This window comes from Ovis canadensis, chromosome 5 (assembly GCF_042477335.2).
Source record: "Ovis canadensis isolate MfBH-ARS-UI-01 breed Bighorn chromosome 5, ARS-UI_OviCan_v2, whole genome shotgun sequence".
Taxonomy (NCBI): Eukaryota; Metazoa; Chordata; class Mammalia; order Artiodactyla; family Bovidae; genus Ovis; species Ovis canadensis.
In genome coordinates, this window is record NC_091249.1 from 37,106,523 (window position 1) to 37,131,656 (window position 25,134).

Below are 25,134 nucleotides of genomic sequence, written 5' to 3' on the forward strand. Positions count from 1 at the left end.
CTGCCTCTGTTGGATGCCAAGCACCGGAAGTTCAAGATGAAGGGCACTGTGCCTGGTGCTGACTGCACTTCTGTGCCAGGAAACCAGCCTTGCAATGACCGGGAACTTGATGCTGTCCCTGCTCCCACCTCCTGCATTTAGCTGCTCCTGGCCCTCCCGTCTGAATGCAAGGCCCAGCAGGTGTGTCTGCCTGCCCCGCTCCGGTCACGTGCCTTCGTCCTATGTGCAATGTGGGCTGAGAATTTACTTCTGATTTCCACACCAGAGAGGTGATAATCATACTGTGAACATTTCCCCTCAGAAGGAAGGGCATGCAAAGGGCATACTTTGGGATGTAGTAGATGTCCATTACAAAGAGGGTTGACCTTTAGCCCCTGCTCTCTTTTCTACCAACACCTTGAAAGAGGCAAGGATTTACTAGTCCTGAGTGTTGTGCATAATTAGTCAGTACTGAAGGAAATCAGTCCTGAATATTCATTGGAAGGACTGATGCTGAAGCTGAAGCTCCAATACTTTGGCCACCTGATGCAAAGAACTGATTCACTGGAAAGACCCTGATGATGGGGAAAATAGAAGGCAGGAGGAGAAGGGGACAGCAGAGGATGAGATGGTTTCATGGCATTACTGACTCAGTGGACATGAATTTGAGCAAACTCTGGGAGATGGTGAAGCACAGGGAAGCCTGGCATGCTGCAGTCCACGGGGTCGCAGAGTTGGACATGACTGAGCGACTGAACAACAATCATCTCCTAACACATTTTGAGAGCCTATTATTGGCTCTGCTCTGTTTAAAACAAGCTGCTAGTTCAGAAGAAAAATGTTTCTTTAATGAAAAATTATGGTAGGGAATATTCACTTCACCAGTTATCCATCTCACTAATGAGCAAAACAAATGGTCATTAGCATGCTGTTGATTTCTCCGCTGTGCATAATTTTTAGCTTTGAGCTTAGAGGTGCTCGTATGTTTTGTGTTTGTAACAGAATTTTTAATACACAGATGTTAATCTCACAAAAATAATTGAAGAATTATGAATCGGACCATAATTTTAATCACCATCCCTTTTAATTAGGCTCATTTTTTCTTCTGAACATGCGATTTTCTGTAATGATTTCACTTCCCTAGTACTTCATAGACCTTTAAAAGATCGTTGTTAATGACCTCAGTGTATATTTAGGATTTCAAAGTTCCACTTACTTGATGTACATGGATGAATTGAGTTTCTCTTTCCATCAATCAAACCTCAATTCCTTTCTCAGCGCTTCCACAGGTGGTGACTCTCCTCTGCTTTCCCTGATGCCACTGCCTTGAAATAGATACTGTTAATACACATCCTCTCTTCACTGAGGAACAAGGAATGAGGTTTAAAATGATTTGTCCTTTTTAGAATTTTCTTATGTTATTCTCTTGCCTAGATGATATCAATTAGCTGCACGGTAAGCATTTTAAGACTTCCTTCAAATGGGATGACCATTAGTCCTTTATTTCTATTGTTTATTAGGAAAGCCTGCTTTATGTTAAGAAAGAATAATAGGTAGTTTAAACAAATACATACAGATCTTCCTGTGAAGATCTTTGTCAGGTAATTAGTGGATGCTGAGCATACAGAGAGGGGTGTTAACTGGAGATACTTTTAATTAGACAAAGACATACACATGAAGATAATTAGCGAATAGACTATGAAGCTGCTACCTACAGTAACTCTGTGTGCCTGAGGCAGCGAGGCCAAACAATACCAAAATTGCAGAGTCTGGAGTAGAGAAAGGTTTCTGACAAGGCCGTGTTGACAAAGGTATATTACAGGGACCATGTAAGGTGGCTCTTGCCTTAAAAACCTGAGATCCCCCAAAGCTTTCAGAGAAGCCCTTTCCTAGGAAAGGTGAGGCAGGGTGTGGTTAGTTGTTGCAAACTTCTTGGTGTCACATTGTTTGTTCTTGGGGTCTACAGGTAATGATCTTCCTGTAAACCTCCACTGAACAAATGTTATTTCCTGTTCTGACAAGAAAGGGTGAGATTCCAAGGCTCAACTTTCCCCCTCAGAGGTCAGGCCCTGGCTAGGAGAAGTGGGTCCCTGTGCATCCACTTGCCCTGCCTGGGAGCTTTCGTCCAGTTCCAGCCTGGTTCCTCCTGCCAGTGCCCGGGCCTGGGGCACTCTTGGGGCCAAGTTCCCAGAGATCTGCCCAGCCCACATCACTGAGCCAGCCAGGTGACCAGGACCCAGCTGGCCCTCAGGCTCCTCATGGAGACCGTTGTTGGGTCCCAAGGGCTGCAACCCATGGAGACTGCACCATTAGATGGTGGAGGGGGGGATGGCGGAGATGTTTGTTGACCCTACAAGACCTAAGCCTGGCCAATGGGCCGTTGTGGTGAGGGTTTTGGAGCCCTGCAGGACATAGCCATCAGTTTGCCCTCGGCCCCCTAGTTCACCCACCGGCCGAGATAGGAGAGTCCCTGGGAGAAGGCTCTATCTGCCTCTCACTACACTCTCCACCCCAAGGACTATGCCTTGCTGACTGTTGGCAAAGTGGTACCTCCAACCACTGTGTTAAGGATCTTGTGTTAACAGTGTACCTGCCCCGCCCTGGTTACAAAGTCACTTTGTGAGCTAGTTATTAATATTCCCTGTTACAAAATCCTCAACAATCCTTTGTCCCTCCCTGCCCAACTCCAGTTACATCACCTTTTTCCCTTTTAATGGAATTCTCTGAGATCTGCTGTCTCTAATTTTTCACCTTCTACTTTATCCAAAACTGTTTACATGTGAATTCTGTCCACCTCTTACCCTCAAGGTCACTGAACCATCTCTCAGCAGGGTCACCAGAGCCCTCTCTTACTCGATCCCTGAGCAGAATTTAACACCACTGACCACCTTGTTCTTACTGAAAGGCTGACTGCTTGAGTTCTGTGACACTTCACTCTCCTCACTTCCTTTCTCTGTCTTTAGACATTTCATTTCATCCTCCTTGAAACTCATTATGTCTGTCTTTCCAGGTGGCCATTTCTAGGGAGCTTATCCTCATTCTCCTCTCACTCTGTATATTCCCTGGGACATTTCAACCAAACCTACTGATTAAATGATCACTTATACACCAGAGATTTTTTTTTTTTTAACATGAACTTTACTAACATGTGAAATGAACACGATTGTACAGTAGTTTGAACATTCCTTGGCAGTTCCCTTCTTTGAGATTGGAATGAAAACTGACCTTTTCCAGTCCTGTGACTACTGCTGAGTTTTCTAAATTTGCTGGCATATTGAGTGCAGCATTTTAACAGCATCATGTTTTAGTATTTTAAATAGCTGAGTTGGAATGCCGTTTTTTCCTCAAAGTTCCAATATAACTTCATACCCATGTCCTGGGCACCATACTCAGTATCCACCTTCTGTGAAGCATGATACTTGGACTTATAAACACCCTGCCACATCAACTTCCTGCATCATTTATAAGTGATCGCATGTTTTAGAACAGTGATTTCCAAACTTTTTTGGTCTCAACATTAACAACTATTAAGCCCCCAAAGAGATTTTATTATTGTGCCTTATCGCTATAAATTTTTGTCACACAGCCTTTGAGAACTTTAAAAATTATTCACTTATCAACACTTAATAAACTCATTAACCATTAATCTATATAAGATTTTTATGAAAAATAGCCATATCTGGAAAGAAAAACACTTAGAAGAGTAGAATTGTTTCAGAGTTTTCGCAACTCTCTTTAATGTACGACCAATCCATAAACATATGGATTTTCACATCTGCTTCTGTATTTGACCTGGAAACTGCTTTGTACTACTAAGAATAAATGAGAATTAAAAAGGCAAATAAACTATAATGTTACTATAAATTTGCCTTTTACCCTGTTGAACTGCTGAAATGGTTTCAGGGAGACCTCCAATGTTCTTCAGATCACATTTCAGAACCACTGGTAAAAAGATCTAAATGGCTGGGTTGACCCATGTTAAGGATTTCAGTTAGGTAGCGGTGACAGAGGGTCAAAATGAATACCCATCACTGATAAAAGTGTGGTTGAAATGAGTGAGCATGGACCCAAATTGGGTAAGAAGGGAAAACTGTCAGTTTGGCCAAGTCAGACTGGGGGTAATGTGTTCATATGAGGGGGCCTTGATGACCAAGCTGAGATAGAAGGATCACTACAATGTCCGCGAAGGCATTGCTGAGACAGAGGACCAATGCCACAGCCAGGATAGCTATCAAGACATAAGAGCCTGCACTAATTTGAGGTAAGAGGTCAAAACACACTGTGGACAGTAGGAAGGAGTCAAGAGCAAGGAATAAGGGAAAGTGCAGGAAGGTGGAGACAGTCCAGGAAGCCGCCTTTCTGAAAAAGGGATAAGCATTCCAATACTCAATTTTGACTGCATTCAACAAGGACTCAGCATCTTAAATATGATGTATCACATTAAATACTAAGGAAAGAGAAGCATCTTCAAAGTTGGGTACACAATGGCAAAATCTTTCAACCAGTAAGATGGTACAGTTTTCTTCAGTCATCTCATGAATGTGGAAATACTCAATAACTCCAATTCAGGATTTTCTGTAGTCATTTTTCCCAAAGCTTTCAAACAGATGACTCCAACAGAAAGGTTTCCATTTGTTCCAGTTTGTCTAAATTACCTTGAGAGCAGAGCCATCACAAATGGCAAGTCGAATTATGCACTGTACAAAGATCCAGGCCATGAGGGAGGAGCAACTAAAGGTCTGCTCTTGCTTTGCTTGCCAACTTGTATTCCTGACTGCTTGCTTTTGCTCAGAGAGTGGCTTTTCCAATTCCATCCCCAAAGGGGGGCGTTTGTCTAATTTGCAACAATCCATCACATGGACAGCTATGTGTTCCTGCAGAAGAGTAATGTTTGTAAAATGGAGCACCACAATGGAGTTCCAGTAGCCAATGCCATCTGCATTTTTGCCTGCAGGAAAAAAGCCCCCAAAGTTACCATGGCAGAAAAATATAATTCTTGTGTTAAAAAACAAGCATGAGGAGTTAGTGGTAGAAACAAAGCATTAGCCAGAATCTATAACTGTTGTCTCATAATCTGTCATTTACATCTGATACACAAATTTAAGAGATCATCTAATTAGAGATTCAGCCGGACTGGAAACTTGGGTGGATTCTAAAGTGATGTGTTAAGTGGTATGACGTTTAGGAAATCTTGATGACCACTCTCCTCCACCATGTGCCTAATGTCTCTATTTGCAAATCCCCTGAGCTCAGTTAGGACAAATGAGGCCCAGTTTCAGAAAGAAGAGTGTGTGTACCATGTACGCATTTAAACAAAGCTGTGGCTGTAGCAGCTAAGGTAAGATGTTGAACAAGGACTGTTTACTATCATTTGAGTATTCTAATTTCTTTCCCAGGATTCTCATGGAAATCAGTAAGAATTCTTGATCTTTTTCATGTGTAGTACAGTCTTTTATGTCTTTATATATGTATTTGTTTATAGTCCAACCCTTTTTTGGAAAGTGGACTGGAGATCATTCTTTTCCTCATCTGTTTAATTTTGAAGAAATTATGGGACCCACTCCATTCCCCACCAACAAAGAGGTAGGTCCATTCCATGCTAGCTACCAGACTCTTGGAAATCACTTACTACATAGAAACACTCAGATGTGGAAGGAAATTGGAAGAGGGTTTTCTGATTATAATGCTCTATAATAAATTTGAAAATAGTGCCATTAAAATATTTGAAACTATTCTGATTTTGATCTGGTCTAAGATTTAGTTTTTAGTTTTTGATTTTGTGAACTACATACTTTTAAAACATTTATTCTCCCCCTCCTTATGCATAATTGGTTTCTGTTGATTGCAACCAAAGAAATATGACAAAATTAGATACAAAACTTGGATTCTAGGCAATAGACCTCAAGGAAATGTGACTTACCTTGATTTGATTTTTTGAGATGGAGTAATATAGTAAGATTCCTGCATAAGAATATAACTGCTCATGTTCTATCACAGCAAGAGTACTAATCAAGTCTACTCACCAGGAGTCATACATCCACTGAGGATGAAACTCTCTGGCACTGGAAGTGAGTCCAAAAGGCTAATTTAAAGGAGATAAGGGATGCCAGACAGTGGGGTGGAATATTTGATCCTGACGGTATTGGCTAAGTTAAAGCTAGAAAAACAAGCTCATGTTGTGAAATGCTCTCTCAAGATATAAAATGAAACTATTAGCCTTCCTGTGATAGTGCTAAAAAAAAATACCTTATTGATTGTAGCAGTTGCCTGGAGATCACTGAAAATCAAACTGGGAGATTGATTTTTTTTTTTTTTTTTGAGTTGCTGAGTTATAGCAGCCTTTGGATTAATAACCTTGCCAAGTCTTTTAAGTGAAAGTTAGAGCGTTGATCAATTAAGAGTGAGATTTTTATAACTGAAACAATAAAATCCGAGAGGATTTTGAAAGGTTTGAGAACTCTGAACTAATGAATCCATCTGAAGTAATTTTCACTGTTCCTTTCTTGGCTGAGTATAGGCCTCTTTTGTAAAAGAAAGTTGAAACATCCACTAGTGCCTTACTGCCTCTAAGTAAGTAGGAGTTTAAAAATATCAACATTGGTTAGGTGATGCAATGAAAAAAATCAGAGCAAAAATGATTGCAGGAATTAATGAATTTAAAGTGTCTAGGGAAATGGATATTTTGAGTGTTTATCCATGCATGGTTAGACACAACTTTAGATTGGACTAAATTTTTTCATGGATGAACTTACGAGAGTTTCTGTACTTAATATGGTAGCTATTTAGATGTAGGAGGATCTAAAGCGGATGAGAAGGTTAGATAGCATCACTGACACAATGCACATGAATTTGAGCAAACTCTAGGAGACACTGGTGGCCAGGGGAGCCTAGTGTGCTGCAGTCCATGGGGTCACAAAGTCAGACACGACTTAGCGATTGAAATACTTAGATCTAAAAATTTTCTATGTTCTTTAGTACAACTTAGACTGCACAGAGAGCTTGAATGGCATAAAAAGACCAGAAAAATCCTGGCATAATTTGAAGATAGACTTGAAAGAGTTTGGGACACAAAAATGCTAGATTATATATCCTATGCTTTCAAAAACCCCTGCCTCCTTCTAGGGTTCCCAAACTTTTCCTTCATACTTGTGATAAAGAATAGATTGAAGGGAGAGCGTTAGAATCTTTAAAAAATAACTTTATTGGCTGTTCATTCTAGGCGAGGAATTCTAGTTGAAATGGCAATTGAATGGGATAAAACTGGATTTTACAACTTTAGTAAAAATGGGAGGACCCCCATGGGCACAGCCTACATAGTGGCAAGAGGAACAGAAATGTAGACGAGTTAACATCTCAGGGAGTGACTGTTCACTCAGAATTCTCTAGGATGGTTAATTACAGAGGTCTACCAAAATCAAATAATTAGAAAGTCAACTAGGTCTTACTGAAATTGTAAAAACTTTAAATTTCAAATCTGATCAACAGAGGACTGACACAACAGTAGAAAGTCCCAACTCATGCCTGAGTCCTATCAAGACTCAGAGCACTTTGGATAAAGAAGAGGTCAGGTGCCATTAGGGAGAGTGTAATGAATTTGTTGGATTTATACTTCTTAAATGGAGCACAGAGTGACAAATGGTGACCTGCTGCTCTTCAACAATGGACCACAGGAGACACTGAAGTAGAGAAGTTTATAATCCAGGTCTTGAAGGACCAGAGGGGCCAAATGTGGAGGTCAAGGCAGAGTACAGAGAGAGAGAGAGGGGGGTGGGACCTGGGACACACGGTTTACTAGGGTCTCTGTGTGAAGTGGTTTGGCTCTGGTTTCTCTGGTTCAGTCAACTTAACCTGTGAGAGGAGGCTTTTGGTAAGCTCCACTGTGGGGTCTTATCTAAGGGGCACTCAAGAGGAAGGCACTGGGAAGCAAGGGAGACTATTGATCAGGAGGGCTGTTGAATAAATCATACCAAGAACTTACACTGGTTTATGACTCTGTGGGCTGCTATCTAGGGCTTGTGCTGGCTTGAAGGAACTAGTACAAGCGTAAGGTCACTGCAGGCCACTTGGCTAAGCAAAATGGACCCTGAGACAGCAATACCATGGAGTGTCAGCTGAACTCTTGACAGAGAGTCATTGTGACGATACACATATGTCTACCTTCATTTAACTTTTTCCTAAAGGAACCCTTGAGTAAGGAAGGGCTATAAGATATTGGCTGAGAACTGACATTAATTTCTGGAGGTCCAGGATTCTAGTTCAGCCCAATAATTATAATGGGCACTGAAAGTGAAAGTCAAAGTCACTCAGTCATGTCCGACTCTGTGTGACCCCATGGACTATACAGTCCATGGAATTCTCTGGGCCAAAATACTGGAGAGGTAGCTTTTCCCTTCTCCAGGGTATCTTTCCAACCCAGGGATCGAACCTAAGTCTCCCACATTGCAGGCAGATTCTCTACCAGCTGAGCCACAAGGGAAGCCCATAGTGGGCACCAACTGGTGTAAAAGTACGTCAGTGCTGGGTTTGCTTCCTGGTGACTCAAAGTGATCTTCAAAGGATCCCTTACCCAGGAAATAAGTCCTGCAGTCTCTTCTTTCCTTCCAAACTAGCCAATTCAAAGTAAAATCATTTCACTGTAGGAACTGCAAGACTCATATCTTAATGAGTCTTAATGAGTCTTAATGAGATCACAGTCTCATTAAATTCCACATTTGGGGAGTGAAAAGCACTGAAAAATCTTGGAAAATGACAAAGGGTTCAGTTCATTCGCTCAGTCGTGTCTGACTCTTTGCGACCCCATGAATCGCAGCATGCCAGGCCTCCCTGTCCATCACCAACTCCCGGAGTTCACTCAGACTCACATCCTTCGAGTCAGTGATGCCATCCAGCCATCTCATCGTCTGTTGTCCCCTTCTCCTCCTGCCCCCCATCCCTCCCAGCATCAGAGTCTTTTCCAATGAGTCAACTCTTTGCATGAGGTGGCCAAAGTACTGGAGTTTTAGCTTCAGCATCATTCCCTCCAAAGAAATCCCAGGACTGAGCTCCTTTAGAATGGACTGGTTGGATCCCCTTGCAGTCCAAGGGACTCTCAAGAGTCTTCTCCAACACCACAGTTCTAAACCAAATCAGGTGATGACTTGATGTTTATGTTCCAGATATGGTTTTCTTCTGAGGCAGATTAATGCAACTCCAACTAAATGGTAAGGAAGGGAAAAATATCAATAACCTCAGATATGCAGATGACACCACCCTTATGGCAGAAGGTGAAAAAGAACTAAAGAGCCTCTTGATAAAAGTGAAAGAGGAGAGTGAAAAAGTTGGCTTAAAGTGCAACATTCAGAAAACTAAGATCATGGCATCTGGTCCCATCACTTCATGGCAAAAAGATGGGGAAACAGTGGCGCTGACTTTATTTTTTGGGCTCCCAAATCACTGCAGATAGTGATTGTAGCCATGAAATTAAAAGATGCTTACTCCTTGGAAGGAAAGTTATGACCAACCTAGAGAGCACATTAAAAAGCAGAGACATTACTTTGCCAACAAAGGTTTGTCTAGTCAAGGCTATGGTCTTTCCAGTATGGTCATGTATGGCTATGAGAGTTGAACTATAAGGGAAGCTGAGTGCCGAAGAATTGAAGCTTTTGAACTGTGGTGTTGGAGAAGACTCTTGGGAGTCCCTTGGACTGCAAGGAGATCCAACCAGTCCATCCTAAAGGAGATCGGTCCTGCGTGTTTATTGGAAGGACTGATGTTGAAGCTGAAACTCTAATACTTTGGCCACTTGATGTGAAGAGCTGACTCACTGGAAAAGACCCTGATGCTGGGAAAGATTGAGGGCAGGAGGAGAAGGTGACGACAGAGGATGAGATGGTTGGATAGCATCACCAACTCAATGGACATGGGTTTGGGTAAACTCTGGGAGTTGGTAATGGACAGGGAGGCCTGGCGTGCTGCAGTTCATGGGGTTGCAAAGAGTTGGACACAACTGAGCGACTGAACTGAATGCCAAATGAATATTTATTTAATACTTATGAATAGCACAAGTATTTTGCTTTAACCGACAGTATTGCAGTATACCCTCACCATCTAGACACTGATTCATTTCCTCTTCTGACAGATACTGCAATCTAGTTTGGACCGAAACTCATCAGGACAGTATATCACAGTCCTTCACAGTGTGAAGCTTACACATTGATAACATCATGCCCTGAATATTTTGGTGTTATTTCTGAGGGTGAAATTCTCCTATATAGACCCCAAATCACTTCACACTTATAAAACTGATCATTTTTATGTCTTTCTCTTAGGAAAAAGAAAGAAGAACATTAGCAAGTAGTAATTTTTAAAAAGTAAAATGTAGCATTTCAGAAAAATTCTTTTCCCATGTTGTAACAAATGGAATGTGTGATATTTCCTGAGTTCCTCTAAGACATACATGTCCCAAACACATGCCAATTTACATAAATAGCATTAATAAAGGACAGAAGGGACCCGCACAGAAGGGACCTGAGCCTTCCTGTATGCAATGGTGAAGATTTGGCAGAATTCACCTGTGAAACCATCTGGGCCTAGGGCTTTATATGGGTAGTTTCTTAATAACTTTCTCTAATTCTGCTATGGAAAATGGTCTAAATAAGCTTTTCTAACTCTAATAAGATTAACTTTTACAATCTGTATGTCTTTGGGAAATTATCCATTTGGTCTAAATTTTCATATATATTTGCCTAAATGTGCAAAACAGCATCTTAAGACTTTAAAAAAATACTATTTCAAAGGTTATTTCCTCTGTCACTTTTTCTTTTGTGTATGTATGCTTCTCCTTGATCAAATGATATAGTTTGTTTGTTATTTTGATTGTCTATTTTGTTAATATTTTCATAAACAAAATCTTTTGATTTATTAATTAGGCATTCTGACATTTCTATTCTCTAACTCATTAATTTCTGTCGCCTATGTGGGATTTGTTTCTCTTCAAGTTCTATCTTTTCCTAAGTACCAATAATATCACAATAAAAAGAAAATTTAGCAATATGAAGAGCTCAAAAATATTGTCCTCCTGGCAGAGTTGATAAAGACAATTAGAGCAAAATGTTTTCTTTATTACAGTCTTGTGTATTGTGCTAATAAAGCTTTATTTGGTTCATCAAATATTTATATTACAAAGTAGCTGGACATTATATTAACTAATAAAAAGGAACACATTAGAAATGAATGCGTTTCTGCCTAAAAGGAGTATTTATCTCAATAATTCAAGTTTTACTTATCAATGACAAAAGAAGATTAATGGAACATATATTTCACTGTTTTATATTCTATCCTCATCAGAATATTTAATTTAATAAACTTACTGAAAGTGCAGATTTCTGGATATTCTGTGAATCCTCATTTTTCAGAAAAGAGTGGGAAACTGCATGAAATTTACTGAAGTGACGGAAAAAGCAGCATGTTTGCTCTTGAGCTAATACTCTAAAAAATGAAAAAGAAAACTCATTAGCCTTCTTTTGCTGTTGTCTTTTTCTGAATATAAAGTGAGCTAGTTCCGTCTTCCCATCATCTCTCTGAACTCCCATCATAACTTAGCACACTGCAGGAGTCATGAATTGTTATTGTGTGTGTGTGTGTGTGTGTTTTACTCACATTTTTTACTGTAAGCTATAAATTCTAAAAGAACAGAGGTTAGTATTCTATTCTGGGCTCACCTGAGCACCAAGAAAAGTTCCAGGCAGACTTGAGCCTAATGAAAAAAAAAATTATCCACTTAAAAAAAAAAATCTTTTAGTTATCCACCCTGTCATGATCATCCTGTATTCTTTAATTAAGAAAGTAAAACCCTCTATCAAATTCCATATAAGGTAAATTCTGGGCCAATTATATTCAGTGCTAAAGTTGCAAGCAGTGAGAGACTTGCCACTGTGCATGGCTTTTCAATGGTAACATGAGGACAGGCAGTTACTGGAAGGTAATTTCCTATTCTGCCAAAAGCAGAGATGGTGTCAGCCAGGCAGTAAGTCCATGCCAAAGACTGAAGATAAAATGCTTAATATGTTTCTTTTTTTCCTTAACATGGGCTTTCTTACTGTTAACAGGGTATTGATGATAGAAATTTCAACCAGGTAAGCTGATATATTAATTCTGTTTCAAACACCTGAGTGTGTATGAAGAATATACAGCATTCCAAAATACATTCTATATTTTAATTTAGTCAATTTAATCTTATAAAGAAGTTTCTTTTTTCTCTTCCTAGAAGATTTTCCTCATATTCTTATCTTTATCCTAGTAGATGACTGACTCTGGAGGCTGGGAATAAAAATGGTCAATGGTTTATAATCAACAGTGTTAATTTTCCATTTCAGGAGACTGACCTCTTAAGATATTTCTGGCCACACTGAAGGATCACAGAGCTCAATGTTAAATTATTTCAAACATTTTCATCAGGGAACACTGTGTTTTTTAAAAAAACACCCTTTTAGACACTACATATTTTGGAAATGCTTAGACAATTGTTTTGAAAAACCAACAAGGTCTGCCAATACATAATAAGCAAAAAAGAGGGAGAGAAGAAATAGTATATTAAGATTATTTAAAAGCACTCAGTACCTCATTGTGGTTTTGATTTGCATTTCTCTAATAATGAGTGATGTTGAGCATCTTTTCATGTGTTTGTTAGCCATCTGTATGTCTTCTTTGGAGAAATGTCTATTTAGTTCTTTGGCCCATTTTTTGATAGGGTCGTTTATTTTTCTGGAGTTGAGCTGCAGAAGTTGCTTGTATATTTTTGAGATTAGTTGTTTGTCAGTTGCTTCATTTGCTATTATTTTCTCCCATTCAGAAGGCTGTCTTTTCACCTTGCTTATATTTTCCTTTGTTGTGCAGAAGCTTTTAATTTTAATTAGATCCCAGTTCTGATGAGATGGATGAATCTGGAGCCGATTATACAGAGTGAAGTAAGCCAGAAAGAAAAACACCAATACAGTATACTAACACATATATATGGAATTTAGGAAGATGGCAATGACGACCCTGTATGCAAGACAGGGAAAGAGACACAGATGTGTATAACGGACTTTTGGACTCAGAGGGAGAGGGAGAGGGTGGGATGATTTGGGAGAATGACATTCTAACATGTATACTATCATGTGAATTGAATCGCCAGTCTATGTCTGACGCAGGATGCAGCATGCTTGGGGCTGGTGCATGGGGATGACCCAGAAAGATGTTATGGGGAGGGAGGTGGGAGGGGGGTTCATGTTTGGGAATGCATGTAAGAATTAAAGATTTTAAAATTTAAAAAATAAAAAACTAAAAATTAAAAAAAAAATAAATGTTAAAATGAGATAAAAAAAAATAAAGTTTACCCTTCACATTAAAAAAAATAAATAAAAAAAAATAAAAAAAAATAAAAAATTAAAAAAAAATAAAAGCACTCAGTAACAATTGATGAAAAGATGATTTCAGAGAGCTAATGTGAAAGCTAGAACTTTTCAGATTCCTAGTTTCTTATCAATGTTGCTACCTCTTCTCTCAGCGAAAGAATGAAATCAGACAGGATGCTTCATGTACCTATAAAGATGACAAGAAGTGGTGCTTAGTCCCGAACAGGAAGATCTGGTCTTTGGGCACCATGAAGAATCTTCATGTACACTGATTGGACAATAGACATATATACATAGATGTCTATCAATGTCAATAAATTATGTAATAACTGTTTAAATCAAATTGTTTATATAGTCAGTGGAAGCCCCAGCAACAAGGTTTTGCTGACCAAGCACCAAGGATAGAAATGTGCCAAGCTCACTATATTTGGTACATTTGTTAACACTAATCTTCACAACCTCTCTATTGGGTAATTTTGAGAAATTATTAACATTTTAAAAGAAGAAACAATTTCAGCTCAAAGACACTAAGCAATATGTCCAAGGCTACAAAAGCAATGAGTCAAGCATGGATTTAATTCTCGTGTGTTCAGCTCCAAAACCCAAGCTCTCTCTTAGTAAGTCATGAAGCCTTCAAAGCAGATGTTTGGGAGGCACTGATGCTATTACCTAAAGTATCAAGGCATGGTGGAGGCAGTGAGAGGTTGGATGGTGCTGGGTCTAGTCTCTGGAGTTCATTAAGAAGGAGAATGGAAGATTAATATTTACTTTGTGCTCTCTGCTGGCAATGAATCTAGTAAATTGATTACAAAGATTTAACTAAGAAAATTGGTGGACATTAAACTGTTATACACCAAGGTCTACTTATATGGTACATTTAACTTTTCAAAGCACTTTTATATGAATTATATCATGTCATCCTTTTCAAGTTGTAGGGGACTGACTGCAGATGCAATTGGTCAACTCTGGACTTTGAATGTGTTCGTAGTCTGCAAACATGTGCTTATTCAATGTTAGTGCTGGCAAGGTCTCTAAAAACTCACCCAGTTCAACACATTTAATCTATGAAGGAGGAAGATTCCCTGGCGATCCAGTGGTTAAGAATCTGCCTGCCGATGCAGGGGATGTGTGTTCAGTCCCCGGTCCAGGAAGATCCCATATGCCGTGGGACAACCAGGCTCAAGTGCCACATCTACTGAAGCCCGGGTGTCCTAGAGCTTATGCTCCACAACAAGAGAGACCTCCACAATGAGAAGCCTGCACCCAGGGAGTCGCCTCCACTCACTGCAACCAGAGGAGACCCACATGAAGCAATGAAGACCCAGGGCAGCCATAAAGAAATTAAAAAATTTTTTTAATCTACAAAGGAGGAAACTAACACTCAGGTTAAATTATTCACACAGTGCAATATGATGGCTTAGTAGAACAGCTATGATTACAAACCCAGTTTTTGTTTGCAATGATATAAATTTATGTGTGGGTTTTCTTTTTGTTGTTGTTTTTTTTGTTGTTGTTGTTTTGAACTTACATTTTTGGTCCCTGTCCTTTAATTTTAGATAGGAGCTAAGCTGTGTGGGGTGTTGTGGTGAGAAGCACAACAGAACAAGAGACTATGATAAATAATGACTACATACTAGGCTTTTAAAGTACTCTAACAAATGATAAGAGAAAGGGCTTTCTAGAGATTTTGATGCTGCCATGGGCTTGCACCTGACTTGCTCAGGACTAATTCTTTAAGGGGTAGGGCTGTGTGTGCTTCTGTAAACAGCTAAGTTTACAGATTCAAGTGTAGTGGGCACAGTGGTCTGCTTCATACTTGAAAAACAATGACATCCATGGGGCAGCTCCCTTACCTCCCAGATACAGGAGGAATTAGAATGGAATTGGCTGCGTGGATTTTTAGAGTCAGAATAGGCCTCAGATGGCCACACAGAAGCTTTTCAAGATCTAGAATGGCTTGGAATAATTCAGACTTTGTTTTGTCATAATAAGGTACAGGATTATGCAAGAGAGAGATGGTAGACCTGAATACATCACTCAGCTGTATGTGGAGGATGGAGGTAAAAGTGCCAGTGACTGGACTGACGTCTTATATAAGGAAATCAACAGAAAGAAAATACCAGACGTGAAGACAAGCCTTGGTGAGGCTATCTCAACAGATAGCACAGTGAACAGAGGCACTGATCACAGACCAGGTAATTCAACCCCTGTGAGCTCTTTAGAAATTAGGTGATTGCCAGAGGGAGAAAAATGATCAGGAGAAATTCCAGAACTGACTTTATGTCTAAAGTGACTTGTGATCAACTAAGTTTATCCTTTCTGATATCAGAAGAGATATATAAACTTGAATATAAGTAAAGATGAATGATATATTAAAGTTACATATTTGTGCCCTCATGAGTTTGATGGCCTTTAGTTCAATTCAGTTTAGTTGTTCAGTCATGTCTGACTCTTTGCAACCCTATGGACTGCAGCACGCCAGGCTTCCTTGTCCATCACCAACTCCCAGAGCTTGCTCAAACTCATGCTCATCGAGTTGGCGATGTCAGCCAACCATCTCATCCTCTGTTGTCCCCTTCTCCTCCTACCTTCAATCTTTCCCGGCATCAGGGTCTTTTCTGAAGAGTCAGTTCTTCGCATCAGGTGGCCAAAGTATTACAGTTTCAGCATCAGTTCTTCCAATGAATTCTCAGGACTGATTTCCTTTAGTATGGACTGGTTTGATCTCCTTGCAGTCCACGGGACTCCTGAGAGTTTTCTCCAATACCACAGTTCAAAAGCATCAATTCTTTGGCACTCAGCTTTCTTTATGGTCCAACTCTCTCATCCATACATGACTACTGGAAAAACCATAGCACTGACTAGATGGACCTTTGTCGGCAAAGTAATGTCTCTGCTTTTTAATAGGCTGTCTCGGTTGGTCATAGTTTTTCCTTCCAGGAGCAAGAATCTTTTAATTTCATGGCTGCAGTCACCATCTGCAGTGATTTTGGAGCCCAAGAAAATAAAGTCTGTCACTGTTTCCATTGTTTCCCCATCTATTTGCCATGAAGTGATGGGACTGAATGCCATGATCTTAGTTTTTCGAATGTTGAGTATTAAGCCAGCTTTCCCACACTCCTCTTTCACCTTCATCAAGAGGCTCTTTAGTTCCTCTTCACTTTCTTCCATAAGAGTAGTGTTATCTGCATATCTGAGGTTATTGATATTTCTCCTGGCAATCTTGATGCCAGCATGTGCTTCATCCAGCCCAGCTTTTTGCAGGATGTACTTTGCATATAAGTTAAACAAGCAGGGTGACAATATACAGCCTTGACGTACACCTTTTCCAGTTTGGAACCAGTCTGTCCATTGTTCCATGTCCAGTTCTAACTGTTGCTTCTTGACCTGCATACTGGTTTCTCAGAAGGTGGGTAAGGTGGTCTGGCATTCCCATCTCTTTAAGAATTTTCACAGTTTGTTGTGATCCACACAGTCAAAGGCTTTGGTGTAGTCGATAAAGCAGATGGTTTTTGGAATTCTCTTGCTTTTCCTATGATCCAACAGATGCTGGCAACTTGATCTCTGGTTTCTCTGCCTTTTCTAAATCCAGCTTGAACAACTGGAAGTTCTCAGTTCATGTACTATTGAAGCCTTGCTTGGAGAGTTTTGAGCATTACTTTACTTTATGGCCTTAAAAAGCTGTAACCACTAATCCTGATCTCAGACAAATATTTTATCATCTAAAAAACTATGTAATTTACCTCAAAGTGGGATAGTTTCCTGTGTAGATATGTGTGAACACAAAGCCTTGTCAACATACAAATCATTCAATGTGAGAAAAGAAACATTAAAAATCACTGATTTTCGAAGAAAGTTTGGCATTTTTCTCTTGTCATGATTTTGGAACAGAATTGGACTAAATGATGGATCAGTCTGGTAGCTTTCAGAGTGGCTACCTAAAAGAGATGCTCAAACATCACTGAAACTGTTTAAAACTTGGAATAAAAGCATTGGTCAAGTCTGTTAATTCAGGCTGTTACTTATGACTCTTTAGATAACCAGAAAAAAATTCAGTTTGGTTTGTTTCCTCTTTCTCTACTTATTTTGAATTGAACTATATTATACCATTTAATGTGTAAGCTCAACCTCGTAAGGAAGATGGGTGCTGGAAAACCTTTCATTTTCTTAGTATAATCAACATGTCTCTCTTCATCAAAATGGCCTTGGATATACTGGATTTAAATGAAGTAGTGGGTTAAATCATATGGTCTGCCACAGGAATATGGGATAAGGTTAAACTGGTGTTCATAGTAAACCAAGAGAGAGACTGGTGGTGGTTTTAGTGGTGCTGAGTGGAGCTGGCTGGGGTGACACAGGATTGAGACAAGAATTATAGAGCCAGAGGGAGGAAAGGGGAAGGAAAACACCTGATAGATGGGAGGCCAAGAAGGGAAACTTGGAATGGTGCAGATATAATGGAAATTTTCTAAATGAATGCTGTACACTGTGAAATAGAATTCCTTTCCATGTGATCTCTATTAACTTTAATAAACTCACCATTACTTATTAATGCTCCTTTGTGAAGAGAATTTTATTTGGTGGTTTAGTTGCTAAGTCGTGTCCAAGTCTTGTGACCCCGTGGACTATAGCCCACCAGGCCTCTGTTCATGGGATTTTCCAGGCAAGAATACTGGAGTGGGTTGTTATTTCCTTCTTCAGGAAATCTTCTGGACCCAGGAACTGAACCTGGGTCTCCTGCATTGCAGGCAGACTCCTTCACTGCAGGTGGATTCTTTACTGACTGAGCTATGAGGGAAGCCCAAATTTTATTTGGGGAGAGCTTAAAGGAGAATGATGAGTTACAAACTTAAGTAAGTGTATAATTTTTTATCATTAGAGAATGACTTTCATAAAAAAGCAAACTGACAGTATTAGGAAAAAGACTAACCTTTGTGGTCAGAGAATTCTAGCAAATGCTTCTCTGAAACAAGGGAAAGAAACAAATCATTATCCCCAATATCAAAGTTGAGTGATACAATTAATAAGACCAAACTAATAGCTATAAATAAAACTTGGCATATAACAAGCAACTAATTCTATAGTATAACAAAAATCTGGTACTTTACCTTAATTTAGTGTAGGCCATTGCGGGTTCACATTTTGGACAACTAACCAAGAAAACTGTTAGAGTCAAGTTTAGTCCTTCAGTTTCGATGGTACAAAATCTGATTAGTGACCCTTTTCAACAGATCACCCTGATCCAATTTATATTGCTTCCACTTTGATGCTCTACCCATGAAATCTATTCCTGTACACATTTCCCAGCTTTCTGAAAAAGTATTATATTTGGGTTTATCAGATGTTCTCACAGGTCACAGCTGATATATTATCCTCTGGGCTCTGCTGGATCATGATTTTATAACAGGTCTAGAAGAAAAAGCAGTGGTGGGCAGGCACACGCTCTGGGCAGTTTTAGCAGTACCTTGCAAGCTAGCCACCTCAGGGGGAAGTCCATGCAGGTTCTTCAGACAAGGGAAGCCTCACCTGCTTAGACAGAGGTTAAAAGGCTGCTTCTACAAGCAAAGGGGGCTTGGCAGCATGGGGTGGTGGTAGTGATTGGAAGTCTTGAGCTTGATTAGAATCTGCCTATGTGGTTGTTCACTTGCTAAGTTGTGTCCACCTCTTTGTGACCCCATAGAGTGCAGAAGACCAGGCTCCCCTATCCTTCACTATCTCCCAGAGTTTGCTCAGAGTCATGTCCATTGAGTCGGTGATGCCATCCAACCATCTCACCCTCTGCCATCCTCTTCTCCTTTTGCCCATACGATCCTTTTCCAACTTTTCAGGCTCTATTCTAGCTCTATTCTTTTCAGTGCTCTAACTCTAATGAGATTCTAGGACTTCCCTGGTGGTTCAGTGGTTAAGAACCCACCTGTCAATGTGGGGGGTATGGATTTGATGAGAACCCCACACACCGTACTAGACAGCAGCCCCTGCTCACTGCAGCTAGAGAAAGGCTGCAACCAGCAACAAGACCCAGCAGACACAAAACAACAACGAAAAAACAAGAGATTCTATACAACTGGGAATTCAATTTGCATGTGTAATTCCACTGCCCACAGATCAGAAATTGGGTTTGATTTTTAGAAATATCTTCCCTGTGGCTATAAGAGATAAAAATTACCTCCAGAACTGTTATTAAAGCTTTTATTTCCTTTATGAAGACGTTAAGCTTAGAATTTAAAGCCCTGAGCTCACTATTTTCTTCCCCCCATTGCTGCAGCACAACAGCCAAGCAACTCCATTACACTCTATTTTTACTAAAATGTTCTATGGAAGCAATTACTAGGCCACCCAAAGAGAAGACTCGGCTTCTATAGGCACTTGATTACAGGTATCTATAGGTGATCATTTGAACAGCACTTGCATGACTGCATTTCATGGATGACGTGTCCTTTTTATCCCTAGAAGGAGGTCATTAATGCCAAAAGTCTAATCAGATCAGAGGATCCAGTCCAGGAAAGTCAAAATCCTTTTAGAAAGCTAATGTGAAAGGTTCTGTTCCTCTGAAACCATTCTTGGTACTAACTATACTAGTCAGCCAATAGACAGATTAAAGGATATTCCACAAAGATTTGACCTTACACAATTGTGGGAGTTTGTTAGTGTCTGTATGGGAGTTTGTTAGTATCAGGGTTTCCCTGGTAGCTCAGCTCGTAGAGAATCCACCTGCAGTGCAGGAGACCCCAGTTCAGTTCCTGGGCTGGGGAGCTCTTCTGGAGAAGGGATAGGCTACCCACTCCAGTATTCTGGCCTGGAGAATTCCACGGACTGTATAGTCCATGGCGTCGCAAAAAATCAGACACAACTGAGTGACTTTCACTAGTGTCTGTAAGTCTTTGCCTCTGACGCTGGAGCTGAAGTCTGAAGGCCGGATAGCCAGGAAGGAAAGATGGATGCAACGGAGGGAAAAGCACAGACAAGCTATGAGCCACAGACAAGAATGGGACGTAAGAGGATGAACTGAACACATATCAGTTCTTGCCATCTCTGACCTTGATGCTATCGATGTCTCCAAGAGAAGCTATTGCTATTTGCCTTCATCATGGAACGTGCCGTGCACCTGGCTCAGGAACTGGAGAGCCCGAAGGCGGATCAGGAGAAGGTGGTTGCTGTCTTTTCCGATAAGATGAGCCAGCAGAGAAGCCATCGTGTGTGAGTTGCAAAATGGATGGTTTTTCACTTCTGCCCTTCTAATTCTGCACAACAAGGTTTGAGTTACCCTGTAGAAAATACAGAGAAAAGTAAATTGCGGGAAATGTATTTCAGTCTAGCTGAACTGACACACTTCAAGCACTACCACGTTTATGAGAGAGGAGTGTGGAAATCCTCACTACAAAGTGGACAAGTTGGTTTCTCCTTTAACTTTTATTATTTTTGGTTCACGTACATTGAAGACTTGTTATTATGTGCATACAATTTTAGATCATTTTTTTAATTGACCCCATTATCATTACACAATGTCCCTCTTTATAGCCCTATTCCTTTTCTGAAGTCTATTTTGCTTGGTATTATATGCCTACTCCAGCTATTTTGTGGTAAGTGTTTGCATGATATAGTTTTTTTCATTCTTTTACTTTTAACCTATCCATATCTCTATACTTATAATGGGTTTCATCAAATACCCAGTTTAGTCTTATGTAGCTGTGTCTATAAAGAATATTTTTGTAAGACTTATTACAAAAATTTGCTTTTTGTTTGCCTTCTATAATTAAATTCTCACTACATGGAGTGCCACTGTATTAAATTTATGTTTTCAGAAGTCCCAAGTAAAATTTAAATATATTTCCTGGGATGAAAGGCACATCAATAAATTTATGACCACTTATCTCATGAGTAGAAGGAAGAATCCAGAGAAATCAGAGTCCATGGTGGATAAACTTTGACACCTAGAGTGGATTTGAGACAGCAGTGGGATATGTGATATGGTAGAAGGGTTACCCTGTGTGAAAGTGACCACAGATGATACAAGATGGATAGAGAAGTGGAGAGAAGGGAGAAGAAACAAGAAAGAAGTAAATGTATAAAAAGCAGCAAGAGCAATGAAAGCAAAACCGACTTCAAGGTAGGTTTAGAGTGAAAGAACTAATTATCAAAAAAGAAAACCCTTTATCTTACTTTATGGGTTTTTCTAAGTGCCAGGACTAGACAGTACCCTCATTTAATCTCATTTCATCTGGTCTAATTAGGGTGCGGAAACTCACAGAGGTTGTCAGAAAGAGAACAGAGGTTGATGAGGTCATGCGTTAACTCAGTGCCCAGACGGTTCTTTTGTAACGTGGAATTTCGACCTGTTACATTTCCAGATCATCTGCAGATTTCTCACTATCGAGAGTGTTACCTCGCTGCATAGCCCCACTATGGGGTTACGCTGTATTTGTAGTTCTGTGCATGGAACCTGCTCTGTTTTTGCTGTTGTTGTCATATTCCTTTCATAATCATTCTCTTTTGCTCAGGGGCACATAATGTCTTTTTCCATCATAGTTCACTAATCAAAGCCTTGCTTATGTCATAACAGTTCAGTTCAGTTCAGTCAGTCAGTCATCCCTGACTCTTTGTGACCCCATGGATTGCAGCACGCCAGGCTTCTCTGTCCACCACCAACTCCCAGAGCTTGCTCAAACTCATGTCTATCGAGTTGGTGATACCATCCAACCATCTCATCCTCTGTCATCCCCTTTTCCTCCTGCCCTCAATCTTTCCCAGCATTGGAGTCTTTTCCAATGAGTCAGTTCTTTGCATCAGGTGGCCAAAGTATTGGAGCTTCAACTTCAGCATCAATTCTTCCCATGAATATTCAGGACTGATTTCCTTTAGGATGGACTAGTTTGATCTCCTTGCAGTCCAACAGACTCTCAAGAGTCTTCTCCAACACCACAGTACAAAAGCATCAATTCTTTGGCACACAGTTTTCTTCATGGTCCAACTCTCACAACCCTACATGACTACTGGAAAAACCATAGCTTTGACTAGATGGACTTTTGTTAGCAAAGTAATGTCTCTGCTTTTTAATATGCTGTCTTGGTTGGTCATAGCTTTTCCTTCCAGGAGCAAGAGTCTTTTAATTTCATGGCTGCAGTCACCATCTGCAATGATTTTGGAGCCCAAGAAAATAAAGTCTGTCACTGTTTCCATTGTTTCCCCATCTATTTGCCATGAAGTGAAGTGGCTGGATGCCATGATCTTAGTATTTTAAATGTTGAGTTTTAAGACAGCTTTTTCACTCTCCTCTTTCACTTTCATCAAGAGGTTCTTTAGTTCCTCTTCGCTTTCTGCCATAAGAGTGATGTCATCTGCATATATGAGGTTACAGATATTTCTCCCAGCAATTCTGATTCTAGCTTGTGCTTCATCCAACCTGGCATTTTGCATGATGTACTCTGCATATAAGTTAAATAAATAGGATGACAATATATAGCCTTGATGTACTCCTTTCCCAATTTGGAACCAGTCCATTGTCCCATGTCTGGTTCCAACTGTTGCTTCTTGACCAGTATACTGGTTTCTCAAGAGGCAGGTAAGGTAGTCTGTTAGTCCCATCTCTTTAAGAATTTTCCAGTTTCTGTGTCATAACTGTTAAGCTACATTTACTCTTGGGCACAGAGTGACTCCATCAATGTCAAAATCCTATTTAACTTTGAATGGTTTTGCCCTAATTAAAGGCTTTCTCAGCAAATCGAAAATAATACCTGCATATAACAGCAAAGAAATACAGAGACATAATGTCACTTAGATTCCAGATAGACCAGAAACATATGCCCTGAGGGGGATCATCGACTATGTTAATAAAGGAAGATGCATTTTATACCATGGGGTCTTTATATGCTTTCACATATGCCACCATGATACTGCTGAGGCTGCTGGGGACAACAGAGAATGACGGAATAAGGCCGTCTTTCTTTGGCAGAGCACCTCACCAATTACAAGGAATTCTTGTTGTATGTTCACTCATTTGATCATTCCACTGTTGTGAGGAAGGCAAGGAATGACTACTGAGTTTTCAGCGGGTGAAGGTCACGCTAAGTGAGTGTCTTGCCCAGGGTCACACCAGTGGCAACTGAGGCCAAATACTAGGCTCTTGCTCCTTAACTAGTATCTTTGTGGATTGATTTTGGGTGGAAAAAGACAAATCTGACAGAACTATCTGCTTACATGAGACTGAGAGCTTGGAAAACTGCCAAAGATCACCCTGTAAATAAATCAAAGCCAGAATTTTACTTTTGCTTTAGTTACTAAATTTTTATAGCATCGATCCATTTTCAGTTGTTTTCTTAAGCCAAGTAAATGTCAAAAGATAATCAACATTCACCTGCTCAACTCCCTGAGCTGCTGCCAAACTCCATGGCATATAACAGAAACAATTTGGTCTGACTCACTTTTATGGGTCTGGAAGATCCTTGTATTTATCTCTGCTCACTCACATTTTACCAGTTCTTTCAGACCTATTTCAGAGATCATTTCTTCCATGAAGCCTCAGATCTTCTGCAAACAGATGTGAAACTTTTTCTTTTGAACTGCCACTGTACTGTACTTGTGCTCATGTTATTGTTGTTTAGCGCTAAGTCATGTCATGTCTGACTTCTCTGTGACTCCATGGACTGTAGCCCGCCAGGTTCCTCTGTCCGTGGGATTTCCCAGAGAACACTGGAGCGGGTTGCCATTTCCTTCTCCAGGGGATGTTCCCGACCCAGGGGTGGAATTCACGTCTCCTGCTTGGCAGGCAGATTCTTTAGCTTGAGCCACCTGGGATGTATTATTTCTCAAACTTACTTTCTCGGAGCTGCTGAATTAATTAAACAAGGAGGCCATTGGATGGGGGGATCTTTGCGTCATGGCAGCCTGTGAAACTAAACCAAAATCTCAGCCTGGAAATGCCTCAAGGTTATGAAATCAAAGTGTTAAGGACAACCAATCACAGATGGCCAGCTAGGCTTTAAACTACAATTAATGTAATCATTTCCTTTCTTTGCTTCTGCACTTTTTCTGAAAGTCCTTCCTGTGGCTCCCAATGGCAGAGAGCTGCTAATCATTTCTGGCTGGGTGCTATCTGATTCAAATACACTTTTGCTCATATAGTATTATAAATACAATGGATAAACAATAAGTTCTCTATACCATACTGTATACTATACTGTATAGTATCCTATAATGAAAAATAATACATATATACATATAACTGGATCACTTTGCAGTATAGCAAAAATGAACACAACATTGTAAATCAACTATACTACAAAAACTAAATTAAGAAAAGATTTTTGCTCAAATGTACTCTTAAATTCAAAAATTTCCTTAGTTTCTCTTTTAAAAGTGCTTTCTCATTAAACATATGAAAAGGGAAAAAGAAATCAGAAGTTAAGCCAAATCAAGAAGAAGATAAGATTTCTTGTACGAGTCACATATTTCAGAAGTGTGTATTGAGCGCTTATAACGTACAAGGTATTATAGATTCTTTGAATATATCAGTAAAAGTGAAATTCCTGCCCCATGGCAAGGCTGGGGTTAATAAAATATTCATTGCATTGAACTCTGAACTTCACTGCAGTTTATCATTGGTATTGCTCTTTCATGAGTGCCTTTTACCTTTATAAGTTCCATGACATGCATGTGTGCTCACTAAAACAAATTTAAGCCCTGTAAAAACAAGAATTGTATTTTACTTACCATTTATCACATTTAGAATCTGATTTAAGTGACTGTCTATAAAAGGACATTCAAATGACTGTTGATTCAAATCTGA

At 39.9% G+C, this 25,134-nt stretch overlaps 1 long non-coding RNA gene across 1 annotated transcript in view; it reads right to left on the reverse strand.

Annotated features, from left to right (window-relative positions):
* Positions 1–3,094: 3,094 nt before the first annotated feature.
* LOC138440287 (uncharacterized) overlaps positions 3,095–25,134 on the reverse strand; it is a 29,850-nt gene continuing 7,810 nt past the window's right edge. The window contains exons 3-4 of the long non-coding RNA XR_011256982.1: positions 20,390–20,617; positions 3,095–4,927 (exon numbers count right to left, since the gene is read on the reverse strand). This is a non-coding gene — a long non-coding RNA (uncharacterized lncRNA). The remainder of the gene's footprint in view (positions 4,928–20,389; positions 20,618–25,134) is intronic.